This window comes from Vicugna pacos, chromosome 11 (genome assembly GCF_048564905.1).
Source record: "Vicugna pacos chromosome 11, VicPac4, whole genome shotgun sequence".
Classification (NCBI taxonomy): Eukaryota; Metazoa; Chordata; class Mammalia; order Artiodactyla; family Camelidae; genus Vicugna; species Vicugna pacos.
Genome location: NC_132997.1, coordinates 23,896,856 through 23,920,224, shown reverse-complemented (window position 1 = coordinate 23,920,224; position 23,369 = coordinate 23,896,856). Strand labels below are relative to the sequence as shown.

Here is a 23,369-nt window from a genome sequence, read left to right as displayed (position 1 = left end):
CCTGCATTTCCTAATTTATAAAATGACACTTGGAGGCTGGGTTTGAAGAATAGAAAGACTGCCCCTCCCACTGGGTCTTCTGTTATTGGGAGGAAGGGAGAGCCTGAGAAGCTGCACCCCTCTCCTGCCCACATACTTGGAGTCATAGATTCACCAGAAGGTGCTTCCTGGGTGCCTATGGAGTTTATACCAACCTGTTAATGCTGCTTTGTATGTAGTAAGAGCTCTGTAAATGTTGAGTACGTAATGAATGAAAATATGAAGTAAAATGGTTTAAATAGCAGAGCACTTAGAAAAGTTATGCTTATTCATATTCTAGGGCCAATTATTTTCATTTGTTAGTGTGATCGACACATCCAGTCTAGAAACAGGTGCTTTGACCAAGGAGCAGAGTAGAAGGCCCAGGATTTGGGGGGCCCCCTGAACTGCTTGTCAGTGTGGGGTGGGTGGTGGGGTGGGGAAGGGGGTGCCAGAGGGAACCTGGGGGCCTCTGTTTCCTGGTCACAGCCAGCTAGTTTGTTCAGTTAAGAAGTAAGCTTTGGTTCAGAAGCCTTAGGTCAGCCCATTGTCCCCAGTTGAGATGCAGGACATCTGATGTCTGATAGGGCCTGTGTGCCCCAATTAAATCCCTGGCCATCAACTGTAGGAAGCAGAACAGAAGGTCATGTCTCTGTCCACTCCCCCTGCTCTAGTCAAACTACATTCACTGGTCAGAAAGGGAGATCGGTGCAGTCCAGCTAGTGTGCAGGTCCTAGAAACAAGGAAAACTTTCCATGTTCTCACCACAGTGGTGTGACTCTTTAATAAGCGAAGTCACATCTGCTATTTTTGCAGAATCAGGAGCATGCCTTGCTGAGCTTTGTAATCTTGATTATTTCACATAACACTTGTGACACATTTTCCATGTCCTTAAATCATTTTAGTAGCATGATTTAAGATATTTATTGTGAAAATTTGATCATACATAAAAGTAGAAGTATGATGACGTCCCATGTACCCAGCTTCAGGAATTATCAGTGTTATCGATGCCATAATAGCTTCGTCTCCCTCTGTCCCCCAACCTGCCACCCTTCTTTTATGAACTAATTTGAGACAAGTTCCAGGCATCATGTTATTTTAATCTCAAATACTTAAATTTGCATCTCAAAAATGTACTTTGAATATGCCATAACTTCATTATTGTATTGAATGCGTATAGAATTCGTTTAGTGTTACCTGTTGATCAGCGCATTCACACAGCTCTCTGATACCCGAGATGAGAGGTTAGGTCCAATCTGACATGGTTTGACCCGTGCTTTTCCCAGAGGGACAGCACATGTGCTTGATGGGCAGCCCTGTGGACTTTATAACCCCGCCCATCTAGAGGCTCACTGTGTTTGCCTGTCTCAGTTGTGTTGACTCTGTGAAGGACTTGTGGGTTTGGAGATGACAGTTTGATCTCTTCTTTGCAAATTTTTCAATTGATCTTTTTTCTAATGGGTTTCCCATCTATTCATTAAGCGAGTCATTACAGATTGCAATTTTCTAATATTGTCATTTCTTCGTATTTTTTGGCTGGAATTTTTCTGTACTGTGAACTTCTTTAATCACTAGGTATGTTTTAATACCCTAAAATACAGTTCATTCCAGGAAAGGTAGATTAAATGCTTCATTTATTTCCCATTTATTCTGTTATCAGTGATGACTGGTGGGTGCACTGGTGTTCTCCAGTGATATCTGTTGAGTGTTACTTTTCTTATTCCTTTCCATACATTCAATGTGTTTACATTAATTAAGTTGTTGTTCTTTCTATAACAACATGACTTGATGGCTGTATAGTAGGCCATCATTAATATATATTCTTTTTTTTTTAATTGAACTATGGTCAGTTACAATATCTCAGTTTCTGGTGTACAGCCTAATGTCCCAGTCATACACATACATACATATATTTATTTTCATTTAAGGTATTATATAAAATACTGAATTGTGCTATACAGAACAAAATTTTTTTTATTGATTTTTATATATAGTAGTTAATATTTATAAATTTCAAACTCCTAATTTATCCTTCCATCATATATATATACAGCTATCTTTAAAAAAATCTATGTCATTATTGTTGGACATTTCAGTTTCTTTCATTTTTTTTCCCTAATAACTGTCCACTTATTACAGTACCAGGAACTGTGCTAAGCACTTTACATGCATTATCTCATTTAATCTTCACAATAATCCTGTGATGCATCACTTTTTGAATATACCTCTGAATATTTACCTAGGATAGATTTTCCAAAGTTGAATTTTTGGGTCAAGGGGTGAAATTTTTAAGATTATTGACACACATTGCCAGATTGCCCCCTAAAGCTTTCTTTCCCAGTCAGTGCTGATACCCACTTCTGGGTTTTGGGTCCTTGAGTCCAGGTTGAGGGATACTGGGGGAAGAAATCTCCCGCTGGTTTGGTGGGTTTTTGAACTCTCATCTTCTTCCCCAGGCCTCCTGCCACTATGCTACAGCCTTGAGGATCTTCACAGAGCTGCCTCATGCCTTCTAAGCACCATGTTGCTTCTGCTGCATGTAGTTGATGCAGTTACAAAAGCTTTTCCAGTTTTAGGGAGAGGAGTATAGACTGAGAGAGACCACAGGAGAGGATATGGGAAGAGTGGGGAGAATGCCATAGGATGAGCTCAGACGCACTCAAATGTTAACATTTAATAGAGAAGCCAGTACACGGGCCTTGAGAGATAGTGGCCAGGGAGGTAGAGAAAACAGAGGGCAGCATCAGGAAGATGCCTGGACAGTGTTCTTGGAGAGATTAAGAAATTGAGTAAGATAAAGGCGTAAGTATTTTTGGTACAATGCTGGCTACCAGTTTCTGTTGCTTTGGTGGGGGTGGAAGTCAAATTAGACTTGTCAGATGAGAGTGGGCTGGGTCCGGAGTGAGGGGCTCGAGGTAGCAGGTATAGGTAATTCCAGCCAGTCGTCTTCTCTAACTGAGATATAGCTGATTTACAATATTGTGTTAGTTTCAGGTGTACAGCACAGCGATTTGGTATTTTTGCAGGTTGTACTCCATTATAGGTTATGACAAGAAATTGGGTATAACTCCCTGTGCTCTACAGTAAATCCCTGTTGCTTATCTATTTTATTTATAGTATCTTGTATCTGTTACCCCCATGCCCCTAATTTGTCCCCCCCCACTATGTGGTAAGCATACATTTGTTTTCTATGTCTGTGAGTCTGTTTCTGTTTTATATACACTCATTTGTATTATTTTTTAGATTCCTCATCTGACTGATATCATACAGTATTTGTGTTTCTCTTTTCTCAATGTCCGACTTATTTCACTATGCATAAATTATTCTCTAGGCTTATCCACATTGTTGCAAGTGCAATATTTCATTCTTTCTTATGGCTGAGTAATATTCTATTGTGTGTGTGTGTGTGTATACACCACATCTTCTTTGTCCAGTCATCTGACAATGGACATTTAGGCTGTTTCCATGTCTTGGCTGTTGTAAATAGTGTGGCTGTGAACATTGGGATGCATGTTACCTTTTAGAATTAGAGTTTCTGTTTTTTTCTGGTTATAAACTCAGGAGTGGAATTTCTGGATCATATAGTGAGTGGTTCTATTTTTAGTTTTTTAAGGAATCTCCATGCTGTTTTTCATTGTGGCTGCACCAGTTTACATTCCCACCTACAGTGTATGAGGGTTCCCTTTTCTCCACATTTTCATCAATATTTATTTGTAGACTTTTTGATGATCTAGCTGGTAGTTTTGATGTAAAGGAAACTAGGAAATGGGACAGTAGCTGGGAGTAGGGAGGGATGTGGGCTCCGGGAGATTTTTCATAAAATTAAGTGCATCTGCTAAAACAGGGTCTCCCTCCATGGGAAGGAGTCGGCCCCAGATGGACCTAAACTCAAGGGACGAGCTCTTTGCAGGGTGAAGGCAAGTAAGGGGGAAAGGGTGACAGAGTGGTCAGGACGTCCTCTCGGGCAGTGACGACTGAGCAGATGCATGAATGAAGTGACAATGGGTGAGTGGGTCATTCAGGTATTTGGGGAAGAGTGTTCTGATGCAGAAGCTCCGAGGTGGGGGAGTCAGGGTGCTGGAGGAGGAGGAGGCCGGCAGGGGAGCCTGGAGTGGGCGGGGCAGGAGGTGCAGGGCAGCAGGGGTGCTCCTCAGTCAGGGCTTTACTCTGAGGGGGTTGGCGAGCCCTGGAGGGTGGGAGTGGCCTTGGACGTTGGTGTGGGTACTGGTAGTATCACTGGGGCGGGTCCCTGCGGGGGGTGGAGGAAGCTCAGGAGGCAGGATTCAAGGTCACAGGTGAGTTATCTCCCTGAGTGTCTGTGACAAGGATGAGAGGAATCGAGGTGGAAACGAGGGCAGTGAGTCAGGGGGTGAAGGGTTAGTGAAGGGGAGAGGAGGACAAGAAGGCTGTGGATGGCAGGGGGTCTCGCCAGTGGCAAGAGTTTCAAGGGAGCTGATCAGTTTGAAGGAGTCAAACTATTTGAAAGTGCGGGTGGGGATCAGAGATCACCACTGACTTCTGGTCGCTGAGATAGGTGGGGTTTGACATAAAACATCTCCACTGAGAGGTCTGTAAGAGGAAGGCCCCAGGGCAGCTGGGCTGTTGTTAATGCGAGGAGGTGGACTTCCCTTCAGAGAGGCTAAGGCAGGAGTTCTCAATCCAGGGCCATTTTGCCACACAGGAGACGTTTGGCATTGTCTGGAGACACATCAGGCTGTTAAAACCAGAGGAGTTGTGGCGGGGCTGCGGGCATCCTGGGAGTCTGGGTCGGGGTGCAGCGCACTGGACCGCCCCCAGCACAGGTGGCCCGGCCCAGGGGAGCTGTGGCTGAGGAGCTCCCGATGTATGGGTGTTTGCACCTCAGGGAACTGAAGCTCTGGGGGTTGCAAGCCCCCTCTTCCACTCTGTTCCCTAGCCACTTTTGTTAATTTTTGACTCGATATACAAATATACATTTTTTTGCTCCCAAATACGAACACACACACACACACACACATACACACACACACACACCCCCCAGGCAAGATCCTGTCTCCCCTATTTTCTGTCATATACAATGTTGAGTTTCAGAAAAGAACTCACTAGTTCTCTGGCTGTTTTCTGGCCTGCTGTAAGATGTATGACGTGGGTGCACTGTCATTATAATTAATCACTTGAGGATTGAGGGATGTGATTTCCTAGGTGTTTGGGTCCAGTCAGGTTTGCAAGCAAACTTAAGTTCTGTAGGGAAAAAAATCTTTTATTTCTCCTTAGAAAAGTCCTGGGAGACCAACAAGTGTTCTCTAGTGACCTGCAGGAGTGGAGAGAACAGCTCCTTTGCCCTGCTCTGACGTTTTACATGTCCCAGGTAGATTTGGAGTTTAGTTTCGTTTTACAAACAAAAATAGGAGGAGGCATGAAAATTGCATGGCTCCTAGACTGCGCAGGACTGAGCACTTAACATGTTTGAAATTTCAACGTTGTGACTGATGCACAGACCTGGGCCTGGCTCTGTGCAGCCCCCAGCTAAGAGGGCTTTTCAGATTTTTTAAGTTGTTAAAAAGAAAACAAAGCAAAATAAAGCCAAAGAAGAATGTGCAACAGAGACCTTACATGGCCTGTAAAACCTAAAATATTTACGATTTGACCCTGTACAGAGAAAGTTTGCAGGTCATTTCCACTTCCGACCATGGTGCGAATGAATCTTCATCAGAGAATCGTAACATTGTATTCATTTAGAAATCCTAAAAATATGTTTTCATATTTCTTATGTGCAAGTGGCCGAATTTGCAGGATGTGTGCTGGCTGTCAGAGAGGTTGTTTTAGTAAGGGAGGCAGACATTAAATTAATAATTGCACAAATAATTAACTAAAATAATTACACAAAGAAGCTTTGAAGGATGCCATAAGAGTGTGGAAGGGGTCACTGGAAGCTTTTCTGGATGAGTGACTTTAAGTCTGAGGACTGACTCTGTTGGTGGGAGGGTGGGCAGGAGCAGGGCCGGGGCTGAGTGACCCGCGGGCGGCCCTGGACGGGACCGGGGAGACGTTGTAGTTCTCCTACGGTTAGTGCAGACACCTGCTGACTAACTTCCCAAAGGATGATGAGTCAGAATGAGTAGCTTCAGAAATGGATGAGGGACTAGACTTGCAGCTCTCAGCTCTGGCTGAGGTTGGAATCAGTTGGTGCCCAGTCAGGTACTGATGCCTGAGTCCCCGTCCCCTTCATTCTGCTCTCAGGTGATCTGAGGGACAGCCAGGACCGGGACCGAGAACCGTGGGACAGGTGGGCCCCGGTCCTCAGCCAGTGTCCTCCTCTCCTTGTGCCTCTCTTTTCTTATCTCTTTTAGGGAAATAATAAAAGCCTGCTGTGTAGACCTACCCTAGAGTTATGTTTCTGAGGTGCATAGAAGAAAATTTTGCGTTTCTAACATTTTCCTCTTCTGAGTGAATTTTCCTTCTGGCCAGCCCTCTCCCCTACTCAGAGGCTGGTGCCTACCTCCCTGTTTCCTTATTCCTCCCCCTCCCCATTGCCACATCCCAGACTGAATGTTAGCCACTGACATTTCTTAGCCCAAATGGTGGCTACTGACTTCTTCCTCAGAGAGCCAGGGGCAGGGATAACACAGAGCAGAAGGGGGGTTTCCAAAGAAATCCAGAAGGTCGGGTGCTTCTGCAGGTATAAGAAGAGGTAGGACTCATAACGGGACCCATCCTTTTCGGGAGTAGGAGTTGTTTTGGAGGATGTGGGTGTGAACCAGAGCTCCCCTGTCCAGTGTGGTGTCCCAGGCCTGACTGCAGAGCTCTCTCTGCGCAAGTCCGTAGTCTTGGCAACAGTGTTCCACAGGCTGTGTTGCTGGCCTCTCCTCGGGGGAGTTCTGAGCCAGGGGACCTGCCAGTGCTCCTGCCTAATGACCGTGTCTCACCCGCAGGGCGAACTCTGTTGGAGAAGCTGTTCAGCCAGCAGGAGAACGGGCCTCCAGAAGAAGCAGAGCAGCTTTGCTCGCGGATCATTGCCGTGGGTCTCCTCCTTCCTTTCAGTGGCTGCTTCGGGGAACCGTGGGGGCAGAGTGCCCAGTCCAGCTCAGCTCCATTTGATGTAAGTAGGAGACTCCACAGAACTCACTGGCTCGGAGGCAGACTGCAGTCAGAATAGCAGCTGTGCTGTGTGTCGGCCCCAATCAGCCTAAAATTTAAAAACCCGTATGTGACGCAGGCCCTCCTCCTCTCTGCCACTCAGCTTGTTTGTTTCCTTTTTCACTAGGGTATTCGTCAGTATATTTGCCAAACGTCCTTTTCTTAACAGATGGCCACTCTTGACACTTTGCTAGCCCGATGGCTTTGAAGTGGTTCTGAGCCAGTATTTCTGACTTTGCTGGTCATAGACGTGCCCTCAGAAGCATCTCGACAGGGCAAGAGCTGTGTTCCCCGTAGACGGTGGGTTTCCCAGGGCCCGGAATGCGATCTCAGTGTGTTCATAGCTCGTCTGTGTACTGACTGGTGACATGAAGCAGCGCTGTCTGCTTTCTCCCCCGGCTCCCATTCACCAGGAGCGTTAATACTGCCAAACAACAGTCCCAAAGCCATTTCATAATTCATAATCAACAGCTGGATTATCATTCTCAGGCCAGAGTATTGCTAACCTTTCTCAGGTGTGTGGTATGTGTGTGACCTTGGGGGTTGTGATGAGTGTGCATCTAAACCCACGTGGGTAAGAATTCTCACCTAGGGCGTTCTCGCGAGGAAACTGGAGGCCTGCGTGGCTCACTCGCTGGCGCCCGGTGTCTGGGCGGCGGAGCGCTGGCTCTCACCCGCGCGGGTTAGTTCCGGTTACTCAGGGCTTCTGACCCGCGGCTCCTCTCCGTGGACCCGCTGTTGAACGAGACGGGCGATGATGTGCGCTTTGGAAGACAATGGGAATGAGCCCTGGCTGGGATCAGGAAGTGACAGGAAATAATAAAATGTGTGTGTGTGCCTGCTTTTCTAATTCCTCTGCTTTACCCGTCGTAACTGTCGTCTCCTTTCGGTATTAGGGACGTAAGTCACATAAGATATTGTGAGATCTTTTTGATACTTCCCGTGTGAAAGAAGGGTCCTCGGGACGTGCTGTGGCTTGTGAAGCTTTCTTCTTAAGACTGATCGAGTGGCCTGTCTGTTCATTTATGACGTGGCAGCTAATCACTGCTCGGTAGATCTTTTTCTTCTATGAGAAGAATTAACAATGAATTTTTTTTCTCCCTTTTCCTTTTTGAGAGGTGTGTGTTATTAGAGAGACAGAACCCGTGGAATGTGGTGGGCTGAAAGCTTTATGGAGCTGTATTCTAGGAGATGTATCAGTTTGCATCTAGGAAGTAAAATAAATATGGTACAAAGGCAAACACTAGGCGTGTCTAACAGTTGCTTTTTGGGGGCGGGGGTTTAGATAATTTGGTTTATTTATTTATTTATTTACTTTTGGAGGAGGTACTGGGGATTGAACCCAGGACCCTGTGCATGCTAAGCATGTGCTCTACCATTTGAACTATGCCCTCCCCCTAACAACTGCTTTTTGATTAAAACTGTTCCCAAGTTGACTGCATTTTCCTCCCTTAGAGCTCAAACAGTCTTGGGGGAGAGTATAGTTCAAGTGGTGGAGCACATGCTTAGCATGCATGAGGTCCTGGGTTCGATCCCCAGTACCTCCTTTAAAAATAAATAAATAAACCTAATTCCTGCCCCCCCCTTAAAAAAAGAACAGAAATAGTCTTATCAGTCAGTAAATGTGGACTTGGAATAAGCTGCAAAGAATAGAATAATCCTATTCCTCCATTTTAAAAATCGCTGAATCAATAAACAGTCTGTTTCTTGACCTCCACCTCACTCCATTCTTGTGTTAGACTAGTGACCCCTCCCACTTGTCATTTTGGAAGGCGGCTGGGTGTGGCATAGACAGTGAAAAGCAAAATACATACAGTCCCTTATGCTGGTGTGAAGAGATTTCCTCAGAACGGGGAGTTTCTTTCCCCAGCTTTGTGACTGCATTTTCTCCTTACTGTATTTGTTGGCTCTGTTCTTCCTCTCTAGCAAATCCAAACCTAGTCCAACCTAATCCAAAACAAATATGAAATTAAAGGTGCTCTAGTAACAGATGTTATTCCACACACTTAAATAGCGTTTCAGCACAGAAGTGTGTATTTACGGTTCGCATCATCAAGAATTTTCTCCAAAGCCAAGCAGAGGTAACAGCACAGGGAGTTATGTGAACTGAGGTGTTAGTGGGGCTGTGGGGAGGACGGCTCTTTTCTGTAGGGAGAGAAGTTTCTGGTAATTAGCCCCTCTGCTGGTTTCCAGAAAATTGCTGCTGGGAGGACTTCTAACCAACAGTTCTCTCGAAGACAGTGGCCCTTTGAGACAGAACACCCTGTGGGAAGAAGCTCACAACCGGCTCTCTCCCCGCCCCAGCTTTGCTCCCTTCCCTGAGAACAAACCTCCCCCTCCCCTCCCCGCTTCATCTCTGTCTACACTCCTAATAAAAGCACTAGAGTTTTGATCTGGAGACCTTACTCATGCGGTTTAGCCAACTTCAGTCAACCCTTTTGATTTAGGTCCATGGAATTGTATACATTTTTAGGGCCTAAGATTGTGCTTTAGAAATGCTATAGAAAAGATGAAAGGATTTCACATTTTCTCTCACATTTTGACTTGGTTAAAATCTCAAGAATACTGAAAGGCAAAGAGCTTTGAGTGATAATGTTAATTCACTCACAGATGTTTACTGAATTCATTCAACATGCCAGGCAGTGTTGCAGGCTCCAGAGATATTATGAGCATATATCATATTAATGAGCAAGAGAAATATGATTTCCGTTCTTCTGAAATTTATATCCTCTTCCCAGTGGGGTGAGACAGATCAAAAACAAAAACAAATGAAACATACGTAATGAATTTCCATCAGATTCTAATAAGCACTATGAAGGAAATAAATTCAAGTACTGTGATCAGTGAATGGGGGGGCAGTGAATGTGGAGTGAAGCAAGTCTCACATGTAATGTGAGGAGCCATGAGTTCAGGTTAGAGGGAAGGTCATTCCAGGAAGCCCCGGGCAGGTGCACAGGGCCCAGGGAGCGCAGGCAGGCCTGACCTAAGCAGAGCACAGCCTGCAGGCCTGTGTAGCTGCTGTTTTGGGAGATGAGGACAGAAAGAAAGGCCTCAGGAGCCAGAACACTTGGGGTCTTGAAAGCTATGGAAGGAAAATGGATTTTTTTTTCAAGTGGGAGCTTTTGGAATGTTTTGTGCAGGGTAAGAACATATTTGTTCCATACTGCACATGGATCTCGTGGCCTGGTCTCTGGGCAGCACTGTGTAGGAGCAGAAGCAGAAGCCGGAACACCAGAGGGACCGATGGCAGGAGTGGAGCGAGATGCGGTGGTGGTGGAGGTGACAGAGGGTCAGTGGGTGTGGGATGGATTCTGGAGGCAGAGCTGCTGGTTCTTCTGGTGGGTCTCGAATGGGGGCAACGGAAAAAGGAAATCAAAGACGGCTCCTTGGTTCTGATTTTAAGTGGCTGGGTGGATGGTAGTGCCATTTACTGAGGTAGAGAAGACAAGTCAGTTTTAGGAGGAAAATATTATAAGGGCAGAAGTACATGGTGCTCTATATTTTCTTGAATAAAATTCTGTTTATTGAGAAAACTAATACCTAGCATATGACCTGACACACATTAGCTTTTGCTTTTTGCTGAGTGGAATGTTCACTTTATTAGCTGATCAAAATTAGGGCCATGACACTTAAAATTATTTCAGCCATCAAAAGGGCTGATAGCCCTTTTTGTAGCCCTGCTTTCAGAGATGAGAAAGATTGTGTTCCTCTAATGGCCGAGTAGCATTGCCCATTATCCTCACACTTGCCTTTTGCTTTGTTGGTTTGTTTTTGTTTTATGTTTCAAACAAAATTCTAAGCTAGAGCAGTTCTGAAGATAGCCGGGGAAAACATATGAATAGTGCTTGTGCTTGCAGCCTGGTAGGTCATACTGCTGGGTTGTGGATCATGGTATTTTTTGTGGTCTGGGGAAAGATTTTTTTCCTTTTGGAACCTGGTCTAGTCATCTCTCTCAAGTGTAGGGAAAAATCTCTCCTGAAATATTTACTGTGATTTCTAAATCTTTAGAAATAGCAAAACATTCACTATTATGACACACCACATAATTTGAAGTTTCAGGCCATTGGCTTGCAACCTGTGGACGAGGTATTAACAGTCCTCAGCCTACTGTGGACCTCGGACCCCGGCTCATTGCCTGTTAGGTGTGGATGGAGGTCATTTTGCAAGAATTAGTGTGTGGTCCCTTAAGATACTTTTTCTTAGAATGCCTTTATTCATTTTGAGATCCCTTTTTCTGGGTCATATTCATCAGCAGCTGTTTTCAGCAAACCACTAAATTATCTTATATAATTGTTGATTATCCATTAGTGAGCTCTTCTAGGATTTCTTCAATCGTTAACTATGTCAGATTTCACTTCAACTCTTTACATCACAAAAAATAAAGCAAGTTTACTTGTAGTAACTTAAGGGGAAAAAGAATATGAAAACGAATATATGCATGTTCATATATGACTGAAGCATTATGCTGTATAACAGAAATTGACATATTGTAAACTGACTATACTTCAATAAAAATATATTTAAAAAATTTAAAACAGCAAGTTTATTTGGCCCAAGCATTTTGGCAGGACTATATGGTTATATCCACTTAATCCTATAGAACCTACCTTAAATGTCTTTTTAGTAGAGTATTTCTGGATGCTGGGCTATTTTGGGTTTGGCAGATGCGCCGATTTTGCTGTATATGTAGTGGTCCGCATGCTGCCCACATGGGCAGGAGCTCCTTGGTGTGTATGTAAATGAGCGTAGGTTTGGATGAGTGTTTGGATTAGTGAGGCTAAAATTAAAGAGGAGGAAGACATAAAAACTCAGGCCAAAAAGAATAAAAGAAACATGATCTCGAACCTGTTGAAAGATGTCATTAATCAATAACAAGAGCAGGAAATGAATGGAATGCACTCTACTCACTGTCCTCGAGAGTGAGAGTGGAGATTTGATTGACCAATGGAAATGATCATTTGTATTTGTATTCATTTTTTTTTTCAGAGCAGGAAGAATACTCAGATGCTATTTAGTCAAACCTACACAATTATTTTCCTGAGAAGCAATAAAAGCTATGATGTGTCTTTCAGCTGTAAGAGCATGTGTGTGTGCAGGGCTCTATTTTTACTTTTGAAACATTATGTACAGTATTAACTCTCAGAATTTGTTTTATTTGCGGTGTTAAAATTATACTTAATTTTCAGATCAGCTTTTAAAATCATTTTAGCTGAAATACTTCTTTTTTCTGCAGACTTACCTCTAATGTCAACTTAGAGTTCAGTAGCAAAATAGATTTCATTTTCTGAAATTCATTTAGTAGCCATGTTTTCTATCCATTCCTTTACCTAGGTAATCACTGCATAAATCCATTATAAGCCGGGTAACAAAAGAAGATTGAAGCTGTAATCCTTTCTCAGTTTTACTTATATAGGTTTTTTTTTTTTTAATTTGAGAGACTTAAAAGATCTAAAGTACCCCATTGACCTGGGTGAAGGGCAGGGAGGCTGGAAGTCATGCAGCAGCCCTGCTCCTCGCCCCGCCCCCCACTGTCAGTGTCCCCCCTATGTGCTGTCCTGGCTCTTGTTTAGCTGGTTTTGACTTCTGGTATTTTAAGTTTATAGATGCAGTCATCAACATTACTGCCACCTTCTGGCTGTCATGGTGAGGATTTAGGTACCACCTTCCCTGCCCCTCCCCATTCCTCCCAGCATAGTTAATATTGTTTTTCTGGTTTCCCTTTAGTAATTTGCTTTGAAACTTAAATAGTAAGCTTTCTGATTTGCCGCTGTTGTTCCATCAACTTCACATCCTATCTCCTGCCACCTCGCCTGTTGTTAGTGCCTCTACCGTCCCCTCCATCTAGTCCAAGCCTGGACTGTTCCGGCTCCCAGTAGGTTCACTTTTATCCTTAGGGTATATTTTTAGGGTTAATGTTTTATTGATACATTTATAGCAAAAGTTGAAGAAGATATGGATACTGTAAATATTGCCCTGCAGAAGCAGGACTGTGTTCTGATTTCATTTCCTTCTCAACATCACAGTGCCCAGACCACTCAAACTAGGATGTTCATGGGGTCAAGTTCAAATGGATCCTGTTATCTGAATAAACAATCACTCAAAAGTATCCTATATTTAATTTAATTTTCATTTGGTTTATCCCTTTCTGACACAGGGAGCCCACATCCAGCACAACAAAGTTTTTGATTGCCCTCCCTTCCCTTCTGTTCCCTTTCTTTCTTTTCTTTCCTTTTAGGAGAAAAAACATATAATTTTCCTTTCTTTTTTTCTCTCTGTATTCTAAATATCTTACTGATTGACACTGACTTACATAAGACATATAAACAAATTATTGGAATTTAGTAGTTGAAGTCGGCTCTGTAGTCAGACTGTTCTGGATTTGAGCCCTGGATTTTCCACTTATTGTGCAAACTTAGGTAAATGGCTTAATTTCTCAAAGTTTGTTTCTTCTGTAGAATGAGGAGTAATATAGTGGTTTCTGAGTAAGAAGAGCATGAATACAAGTAAAACACTTTGCACAGTATGGGGTATATGATAAGTGTTCAGTGTATGTAAACTGTCACTCCACCCAGGTCATAACCATGTTATGGGTCCCAGTGGAGATATGCACAGTAGGGGGACAAACGGGAAGGGAAAGGGTAACTGAGTCTTCTTGGTAGCTCAGGGGATAACACTTGGGCAAGACCTTGAGAGACACCTAGGAGTTCTTTGCAGGAATCGGCTATAAAAAGAGAAGTATGTATACCAGGCATGGAGATGCAGGTGACCATAGTTTATAAGAATTTCTAGATTGTAAATTGGGAGACTGACAAGTGGAAAGGAGGCCAGACATGTAAACAAGGACATTGATGTCATACTATGTGCTTTAAATAATTTTGAGTAGTTAAGCCATAAATAGATTGGCATTTATTTAAAAAAATTATTCTGGTGGCAGAATGGTGAGTGGATTGAAGAAATTCAAAATGAGTGTCTGGGTGGTCAGTAAAAGTGCCTACACTGAAATGGAGGCAGTGGAGATGGGCAGAGAGATTTGAGGAATATTTAGGATTTAGAATTGCCAGCACTTGACATCTGATTAGATGTGGAGAAGCAAAGGAGTCGATGATTTCCTTGGTTTCGGATTCACATGTCTGGATGGATGGTGATACTCTAGTAAGCATCAGAATACGGAAGCAAGAGCAGGTTTCACGCAAGATGATCACTTTCTTCTGGACTTCTGGAATTTGTGATCCTTTGGGACATCATGGTAGCAGTTGATCGAGGGCAAAGGAACAGGGACTACCAGTATAGGCCATGGGTTATAAGCTAAAAAGACAAGCATATAAATCTAGTAAATTAGGGTAAAGTGGCGAGTAGTAAATTGGGATTAAAGTTCTTAAGGACAGTGAAGAGTGGGTGGAGTGAGCATGGATAGAGAATGGATTCATGGGTAGCTGTGGCCAGAGGATATTGTGTTTAAGATCTGAGAGGCGGAGCTGGGCTCCTGATTCCAAAGTCCAGTCTACAGAGTGATTAGAACTGAGGAGCTCAGGGTGTTGGCTGAGATTGGTGTCCCCCAGGATTGTGGGGGTGGTGCTGGGAAGCAGGCACTGGACCATGTGATGGAGTGAGAGGAAGGCTGTGCTGATGAGGCCGTCAGTGTCCGCACGGGGGAGGGGAGACGATGGCACCGCTGGGGGAGATGAGCTTCAGAGGTGGAGAGGATTCTGCACAGGGTGGGCTTGGACTGTCCTCTAGGTGATTCTTGGGGGCCAGATTGTGAGGCCACGTTATATGAGAGGAATCAGGAAAATCTCCTGTCCGATCAGCCATCAGTTGCTTGGCTTATCACATCAGCCTTTCCAGTTATCATCTTGGGTCTGTCGATTACCAGTCTCCAGTCCAGTCTCCTTACTCTAGCCCTGTGGTCCTCAGTTCAGGGCCGTGTTGCCATCCAGGGTATATCTGGCAATGCCTGAAGACAATTTTGGTTGCCACAACGGGGGGAGGGTACAGCTGGCATCTAATGGGCGGAGGCCAGGGATGCTGCCAAGCATTTTACAGGACCTCTGCTCCAAAAAAGACTTAGTGAGTGCCAAGTGTCAGCAGTTGACAAATCCTGCACATTCGATGTATCATTTTCCTACATAAAGCCTTTTAGTGTTTTTTTCTGTCCTACGGAAGTCCAAATTCCTTGAACTTCCATCATCTGCCTCCTGCCTTCAACACTTTCATTCTTTTTGAGCTCATGACCCACTTTTCTTTCTGTTCCTCCAAACCCCATCCTTCACCCCTGCTGAAGACCTCAGTTCCCCCAGCTGTCCGTGCTCTGTCCCACCCCGGAGCTCTGTGCACACTGCTGCTGCTGCTCCTGAACTGTGATTTCCCAGCTAAGCTCTACTCTCTCCTAGAGTGCTGTTCAGAGTTAGATGTCATTCCTCTCAGACACCTTCCTTCCTTGACCATCAGTTCTGCATTTTCTCTCTCAGAGGACCTAACACATGTATCATAATAGGCAGCACGCCCTATATGTCCCCATGCAAATTAAATGTTATGTGGAGGTGTGCTGTGTCCCTGTGTTTACCATGGAAACACGGGTCTGTGATGAACACAGGCGTCCGAGTCTCCCCAGAGCGTTTTGGAGCACTCTTGTCCTAAACTGTGGATTCCAATCCCATCTTTTAGGAGGTTAGGACATTTATTCAAGGTCACACAGGTTAAAATTTTTCATGTATAATAACAGTACCTACCTCTGGGGGTTATCTTGAAGATTAAATGGGATGAATTGATAAAGCATTTAGCACAACACCTGGCATGTAATAAGTGCCCAGTGAATACTAGTGATGACTGTTTAGATCTTTCCCGTTTCTATCATAGAACCCAGCACAGCCATTCAGTAAATATGCCTTGGTTTCATGAGGAGGAGGGCTGGAAGGAAAGCCAGGGTGACTGAGGAAAGGAAGACCTGGAGACTCTATTAAGTGAATTGTTTTGAACGGTCAGGAGTTACCTGTATTTAATAATCTTATGAACACTTGGAGGGAAAGAAGGTGGAGGATGGGATGGAAAGTGGATTAGCTCGGGAATTACCTGGCTGGGGCACCGACTCTGTGGGATGTGTCCTTCCGGGCTTACTGCCATTCTTTCTTGATCTATTTGCTACTCTTGGTTTTATTGGTGTAATAAGCACATTCTTTCCCCAGCCCTCCCTCCCCACATCTTTCTGGATGGAGTGGAATGGACACAGAGACAGTAGGAAAAGCTGTGGGTCAGAAAACTGCCAATTCTTGGAGGTGACTGCATCATGCCCACTTGGTGGTGTGTCCATGACCACGTCACGGCTCCGTGCTTTCCCTGGGAAAGGATTCCATGCAAATGTTGGCACATAACTTATTTTATCTGTAGTGTAGACCTAAACAAAGGAGGTAAGCTGAGGCAAGCTCAAATGACCAGAAATTGCATTTATTCAGGAATAGCAGAGGAATTGTAATTCAGGAAGTCCATTGAGGGTTTGAAGTGGCCCTTTTTATGCTCAGGGAGTGAAAAGAGCAGGAGGTCCAGCCAGAGCCCAGGCAGTAGGTTCATTGGCTCAGGGATGGGGAGGGATTCTCGACGGACGTTCATTGGTCAGGAGAGAGGTTTCTATCTTCTGTAATTAAGGCAAATTAGCCTCTCAGTTCTTAGTTCTGTTTTTCTAGGGGCGTGTGACTGAGGTTCTCCCTTCCCTGTCCTCCAGTCCCATTTTAGACTGAAATCCTTTCACAGTCCCTTTTGCTCTGTCATGTATGAGTGTCTAGCATACTTTGCAGATAATGTGGCATGAACGAATGAAAGCACCATTTTCTATAAGGACCTCTGTTTTACACAGAATTCCAAAGGCAGAGGAACCGAAAGGGCCAGAGCTTGGTTTGCTGCACAGCATTGCTCTTCTCCCTCCAAGAATTCACCCCACGGAATATGTTTGATTTTCTTGGTTGGATAATTCCTGTAGGATAAAATTATTGAAGGGAACAGTCAGTAAATATAAACAGGAAGAAATGTGCTTTCTGTTCTTAGTTTTCTCCAAGGGGCATCTTTTCATCCAATTTTATTTTTAGTTAAAAAATAGATTACTTCCTAAAGAATATAATAAGTGGATGTGTATCAAGAAGTTCGAACTTGGTTTCTTTCTTTGCTGGCTGTGCACGTGCATGGTTTTTAAATGGTTGTATTAGTAACCTTGCTTCACCACAGGGTTGATTGTACGGTGGGTCAGATTGCATCCCCCGTGTTTGTCGTCATACAGTTCAATGTGGAATAGAAGGATTTTAGTATACATTTTGAAAATTATTATTTCTTTGGGCTCCATCATTTTAAAGAGGACTCTGTCACATTCATTTCTAATCTTGCAATTGAATGGTTTATGGCTGGATCCTGTGGTAATTAGTATCCAAGCTTTTACGGGTATGAATTGAAGCACATATATTTTGAGATTATTTTATTTTTTCCACCTGGTATGTCATTTAGTAAATTTCTAACATGTGCTGCTTTTTGTGTATTTTATTTTAGAAGGCAAAACAGGTGATCCCTGCCCCCACATTATGCGCAATTCAAGTGTTTTGTTGCAAAAGTAGCAACAGTACTGATTGTTATCCCCGCACCACAGTGTGCTGAGCGGAGCGGGAATGCTGCCAGTGCTTTTATAGATTTCAGGATAATCCCCAACCATAAAGTTCACTGAAGTTTAAAAAATAAATTTTTAAAAACTCATTTGTAGCAGTCACACTTTTTAAGTTAATGACACACTTTCTTACTTGTGACTTGTATTTCCTCATTGAAGAAGAGCATGATGTTTCAGACACCTGTTCTTGCTCTCACAGCTGGTGCTTTTTATCATCCACTTGGCTAACAGTGGGTCATACAGAATTCATTTTGAATTTCTATGATGGACTTTTATCAAAATGGGTGACCCAGCCCAACTTTTCCATCCTGATTTTCTTTTCTTCTCTTTCTCCTGAATATGCACTGAATATTAATTAGCTCTGCTGATGTGACCTGCGTTTCTCAGGGCCTTCCTTCTCTCATGTCAAGAGCCAGGAGAAGTGTAGACCCATGGTGGTATCTTGGACTGAGAAGAGACCACCCAGCCAGGAGCTTCAGGATTTTTCCCCCAGATTTTTACTAGAGTTTGGAAATCTGAAACAAGATTCATTTCCTTTATATTATCTTTTTTGTTTAGATGAGGAGTTGGCAAAGTTTTTTAAAGTTCGCCGAGTAGGAGATACTTTAGGCCTTAGTAAATGATTCACTGACTCTGTCACAAGTACTTAGCTCTGTGGTTGTAGTGTGAAATCAGCCATGGACGGTGTGTCATGAACGAGCATGGCTGTTATTTCCTAACAAAACTTCATTTACAGAAACAGGCAGCTGCCCAGATCTGGCCTGCAGGCTGCAGTTTGCTGGCCCGTGGTCTATACATAGGTAATACATGAGTTAAATTAATTTATTTAATTTTAAAATTTTATTTATTTATTATTGATACAGTCAATTACAACGTGTCAATCTCTGGTATACAGCACAATGTCCCAGTCTTGCATATACATATATATATATATTCATTTTCATATTTTTTCCATTAAAGATCATTATAAGATATTCAGCATAGTTCCCTGTGCTATACCAAAGAAATATTTTTTAAATCTATTTTTATATATAGTGGCTAACATTTGTAAATGTCAAACTCCCAAATTTATCCCCTCCCATCCCCTTTTCCTGGTAACCATAGAATTGTTTACTAAGTCTGAGAGTCTGTTTCTGTTTTGCAGATGAGTTCATAGTGTCCTTTTTTAAAAATTCCACACATGAGTGATATACGGTATTTTTCTTTTTCTTTCTGGCTTACTTCACTTAGAATGATGATCTCTAGGTCCATGCGTGTTGCTGCAAATGGCATTATTTTATTCTTTTTTATGGCATAGTAGTATTCCATTGTATCAATATACCACAACTTCTTTATATAGTCATCTGTTGATGGACATTTAGGTTGCTTCCTTGTCTTAGCTATTGTATACAGTGTGGCTATGAACATTGGGGTGCATGTATCTTTTTGCATTAGAGTTCCCTCTGGATATATACCCAGAAGTGGGTTTGCTAGATCATATGGTAAGTCTATTTTTAGTTTTTTGAGGAATCTCCATACTGTTTTCCACAATGGTTGTGCCAGACTATGCTCCCCCCAGCAGTATTGGAGCACGAGGTAACCTTATTGGGTCATTTTATGACTTTTCTTCCTGTCTCTACGCATGCCTGGTCACCAGCCAGTCACATAATAGTTATTGAATTTTCCCATAAAAAATGCAGGTGCTCTCCCTGTGCTGTGTCACTGTCAAAGGGGCTGCTGGATGAGCAGAGGCAGTGGCACAGTATTTCATGGGGGTACAGGAGCTGCATTTTGAGTGGTCAGTGTGGTGGGAGCAGAGTGTCACAGTGGGAGGGGCGGGGCAGAGTCGGCATCCAAGGCAAAGGTTCTGGACGGCACATAACCATTTATGGAGGCTTCTGGAACCTGGGTCTAGGAATCAGAACTCAATCCTCAGAGCAGCAGGGAACCGCTGGAGGGCTGTAGGCAGAGGAGTGTGATGTGACCAGATCTGTGTTTTAGAGGGAGCATTCTGGGTGTTTGTGGAGTGTGGGCCGAGGGGTGTTCTGTGGGTATGACTTGGAGGCTGGAAGATTCTGAGATGTTGCGGTAATCCAGGAGAAGGGGAGGAACTGCTCTTAACCACGTAAGTGGTGGTGGGCCTGAATAAAGGGCAGTTCTGCTGATATCGATAGATTAGTGGTTCTCCAACTCGAGCGGGCATTGCAATCACCTGGAGGGCCTGTTAACACACATTGCCGGGCCCCACCCCCAGAGTTTCTGAGTCAGGAGGTCTGAGGTGGGGCTGAAGAATCTGTGGTTCTAACAAGTTCCTAGGTGATGCCGATGCTGCTGGTCCAGGGACCACATTTTGAGAAACACTACCTTAGGAGGTCAAAATGACAAGCCCTGGGGATTTGACTGATCGTGTAAAGGTGAGTGAGAGGGCAGAAACAAGGATATATGCCCAGATTTCTGGCTTGAACGATAGGGTAGAGGGAGATGCTGTTTACTGTGTAAAGCACAGAGGAGCAGGTTGGGAGAAGTGTTAGTTCACACTTTAGGTCTTACTGAAACTGAGGATAATCTACTGAAAGAAATGTAAAAGTAATTGGTTATTTGTGTCTAGGGGTCAGGAGACAGCCTGGGGGAGAGAGATTGAGGAATCTTCATCGTGTAGCTGATACCTGAAGCTGTTATACACTGAAAAGTGCCTGTGGTGAGAATCAATAAGGGCCTGACATAGAGATGAACATTTATGCAGCGGGCAGGGAGGAGGTCATGAGGAGACAGATAAAGAGCAGTTAGAGAGGTAGGTCAGAGACGATGATTTTAAAAAAGTCAGGTGGAATATTAAGTGATGTAAAATGTTGCCAAGAGGTCAGGTAAGAGTAAGACTGCAAAGTAGTCATTGCATTTGCCAAAAATTATTGTTAATAACCTTGCAGATACAGAGAGGAGTTGGAGTGTGTTGCAGTGGGCACTGGCCGGGTGTCCCAGGCCGAGGAGGTGGGAGGTGGGTCAACGTGGGTGTGGGATGAGCTCCGGAGGTTTTGTGTCAGAGAGAAGAACTGAGTGGTTTATGAGTGGGGAAGGAGAACTATTTTTTTAAAAAAGCTTGGGAGTGTATTGACCTGTGTAGATGCTGATGGCAAGGCTCCAATAGAGCAGGAAATGTTGCAGATTTAGGGGAGAAAGGAGAATGGGTAGTGTATGGTCCAGAGAAAGCCAAAAGGGGCAGGATGCACAGCAACCCCCATGGGGGTTTGCCAGGGATATAAATAGGAGCACCTGTGTTAAAAACAAACATGGAAAGGAGGATGCAGTGCTTTCTAGGTGGCTCGTGGAAGTGAGGGTGTGCTGATGGATTCAGTGTTCTCTACAAACTGGGAGACGCTGACTTCTGCATTGGGTGAGAAGAGGTCTGTGAGGCCGGGTGGTGTGGAAAATGTTTCATTTGGATACCACAGAACCAGGACTGCGGGCTGAGTAGAAGAATGGAGGGGTGCCTGTGGAGGCAGAGGTGGGAGGTGATGGGTTAATGCTGCCTCTGCCCCAGCACTAGGTGTGGTAACAGCAAAACAGTGCGCTGATCTCAAGCTGATGTTTTACCCATAGGGATGGATACATCTGAAGGTTAGTGAGGGGGGAGTTGAGGATGTTGGCTTGGGAGCAGAGTTGACACAAAAGTTAAGTGACTTACCTGTACACTCATGTCAATTTGTTTGTCCCCAAGCCATACTGCCTCCATTAGAGAAGGAAACACTTCTTCCACTTTCCCCATGTTCTTTTGGTTAATGGTCCAGAGCATTCAATGTAATTGGGTAATGAGTATTTCTTTAACAAATTAATCTTATTAATTCCGGGTCAGGTGAATGTGCTGTAAAGAATCTTGGGCTAATTTTAAAGATGTTTGAAAAGGATGTTGGGGATTCTTATCAGTAGATATTAGGGATTCAAAGATGGAAGACAGCCTAGGAAATGTGGAGCTCAGTATTAGCAGCCTGAGAAATCTGTATGAAAAATAAGGACCTGAAGATGTACTTTAAATACTGCCCTGAAATGAGAACTTTAAAAATGAGAATTTTTGCCACGATGCTCCATGTGAAGGCCCTGGCGTGACTGGCTCCCTCGGGGGCAGCTGCCTGGGAGGAGGGCAGTTCTGATTAGTGCTGAAGGGATGCACCTTGGGTGCAGATCAGAAATGCTTTGGAGCTTCCTGCTGTCTGTGAGTCTGGAGAGAGCCCACATTTAAGCCTGCGGGTAGGAGTGAGGTGCCTGCTTGTCGTCACCATCATGTTCTAAGGTCAGGCTTCTCAAGGTAGTTAGGCTGTATTGAAGGCCCTAGTGACTCCTTCAGGGGCACAAAAATAGGATATCCTTGAAAAAGAAACATCTCATGCAAAGCCAAAATATAACTGAGGTTGGGAATTGGCATTAGGGGAACTTTTTGGAGTCTGAAAATCACCCCATTTTGTAGTAAATATTGGTTGTATGTTGTCTATATATGTACTGAAGGTGGTTGGAGAAGAGGACTTCTGACAAGAGGAGATGGAGTTCTCAGGTCACAGGACGCAGAGGAGAAAGCCTTTATTTCTAGCATTCTGCTGCAAATGCAAATACAGCTGTAATAAGAGGTGATTTTCAGATTCAGAATAGATGGCAGCAGAAGCCAAGGCAAGGTTTGAGGAGAAATCGGGTATTATGTACCTTAGAATGCTGATCTTGGCATAATACTCTGCAAACAGGGTGTGCAGGACACGGGTTCTGAGATCTGTGCACGATGTAGCAGAAGGTCTTTGCAGGGCCACGATTGGTCCATAAATCCCTCCCCTTCCCAGCTGTAAGTTACAAAACTCAAAGAGAGTTGTCTATGTATGCTGACTTTCAAAGTATGTGGGAAAGCATATACTGAGAAGATTAACATCTGGTTTGCTGTCTAATAAGAAAAAATTTACTGTCTCTATAGGATATATTGCCTTGATATTTAAGAACCCGTCCCAGATTTATCAGGCACCAATCTGTGTCAGTATTGTGCCAGTGCCGTTGACAAATACTATAGGCACACCCTTTAAAGTGATATCTTGACAAAGCAGGAGCTTCAGACTCACTTTGGACATAGCAGTGAAGACCTGTGGGTGGGTGATGCTCTCCCCAGTGTAAGCAGGAGAATGGGAGAGGGAGTGACTAGTCCCACGGCAAATGTAGCTTATGTGAATCCACGTGGGTCTAATTTGGTTCTGCCAGTCCAGTCAGTAGGAATGGAGGAGAGAGTCAAAAAACTGGAATTTATTTCTTGTTTCTTTATGCCAGGATATTCATACTGCAATGATCTGTGTCATTGAGGATCATGGTAATGTTACTGAGTCCAAACTCGTTCTGCTTGTCACATGATAGGCCAATAAATCAGGAGATGAGGTGTTGGAGCAAGGAATTGTGACTTTATTCAGAAACCCGGCAGACCAAGAGAATGGCAGACTAATGTCTTGGAGAACCATCCTAAAGTCAGAATTCAGGCTCCTTTTACTAAAAAGGGGAGAAGGTGTGGTTGGTTGTTGCAAACTTCTTGGTGTAGGAATTCTTTTTTTTTTTTTTTGTAGCTGCCCTCCTGGGTCAGGTCATGGTGCCCCTTTAAAAC

At 43.9% G+C, this 23,369-nt stretch overlaps 1 pseudogene; it reads left to right on the top strand.

Annotated features, from left to right (window-relative positions):
- LOC140699217 (formin-2-like) overlaps positions 1-23,369 on the top strand; it is a 162,487-nt pseudogene that overhangs the window by 41,978 nt on the left and 97,140 nt on the right.